A 1,788-nucleotide genomic window follows, 5' to 3' on the forward strand; every position below is an offset into this window, starting at 1 on the left:
TGGATGGCGGGTGATTCATCTTGACACCAGCTGATCTGGCTCCCACTAAGCTTTGCATTTCCTTTGATTAATCGTATAATTACAGCCGCTATCGTCGCGCTGCAGCAACTTAGTAATCAGCCTGAAGCATGTGAAGGTGGCATCAATTCAGGTCTGGCTCCAGGCCTCACTGTGTTCCTGAAGATTTCTGAAGAACCAAACTCTGGTCTCACATCAGTTTCAGCTTCATAAAGATGACGGATGTATGTTCTGGCAGTTACACGCCACCGACACATCAAGGAGGTGAAATATTGCAGCTCCCAGCGACCAAATCATCCGTCATTCTGACACTCGGACACAATAACAATCATCTGGAGTCGACTCATCACACCGTATTGATTTGTGGCTTCGAGAGGCAGCAAACTTACACACAACGGGTGAGTCATGTGGACAGTTGACCCGGCAACGTGCCGAGATCCACCCGCCAGCCCACAACACATCCATCACCGCTCCAATGCCTTGACAAGTGGAACAATGGTGGTTCTCGTCTTTGAGACACCCGTTTGTGTGTGAAATCCCTAAAATGATGAATCGATCATGTGACTTCCACGGGAACCATCTCAGTGACACGGCGACTGGGTTCCATCCTGGAGGAGGCAACAGATGCCAGCACTGCTCCCCTTAACATTCCCTGGATGTTCTGAGAACACCTTTGCTGGCCAAGTTGAGTAAAGTTCTAGTTTGAGTGCTTTTGTGGCCAGTGAAGAACCAGGGATGGTTCTGTTTGGCTCCTGGAACATGTGATCACCATGGAGGAGGAGCTTGTTGATGCTCAACTGTCTGATGCCAGTGATGAAAGATTCAGATTGTTTCAGGTGAGTGTCAGGTCGTTTCAGATGAAACAGGTTCATCATGGGAGCAGATGAGGCTCACAGGTCATGACTGTGGCTGCAGGGGATTCAGACTTAACAAAACCTGGAGCCCGACAGCGCTGACGCCAACGCTGGCACCGCCAACGCTGGCACCGCCAACGCTGGCACCGCCAACGCTGGCACCGCCTCGCGCTATTAACCCTCACAGCCCGAAACCTGGATGCTCACAGAATCTGTCATGCTAGAGATGTTTACTCAGTCAGTGAAGGACACCAGTCTGATTACAGAGATAACGAAGCACCACACACACATACACACACACACACACAGTCACGTACACACAATCACACACACACAGTCACATACACACGATCACACACACACAGTCACATACACACGATCACTCACACAGTCACATACACACGATCACACACACACAGTCACATACACACGATCACTCACACAGTCACATACACACAATCACACACACACAGTCACATACACACGATCACACACACACAGTCACATACACACGATCACACACACACAGTCACATACACACAATCACACACACACAGTCACATACACAATCACACACACACAGTCACATACACACAGTCACACACACACAGTCACATACACACAGTCACACACACACAGTCACATACACACAGTCACACAGAGTCTGCACATCTGTGTTAACATATAAACAGACAAGCAGCAGGTGTGGGTGTTTTTGTGTGAATGGGAGTTAAGTACGCTGACCCCGCCCCCATTGAGTACGCTGACCCCGCCTCATGGGAGAACGGGAGCCAGAGCCTTCAGCTATCAGGCTCCCCTCCTGTGGAACCGTCTCCCAGTTTCAGTCCAGGACCCAGACCCCCTCTCTAGGTTTAAGAGCAGACTTAAGACCTCCTTGTTGATCAGGCTTATAGTC

The sequence above is a fragment of the Aulostomus chinensis genome, chromosome 12, assembly GCF_037954235.1.
Source record: "Aulostomus chinensis isolate RoL2024-O1b breed Wild chromosome 12, RoL_Achi_v1.0, whole genome shotgun sequence".
Classification (NCBI taxonomy): Eukaryota; Metazoa; Chordata; class Actinopteri; order Syngnathiformes; family Aulostomidae; genus Aulostomus; species Aulostomus chinensis.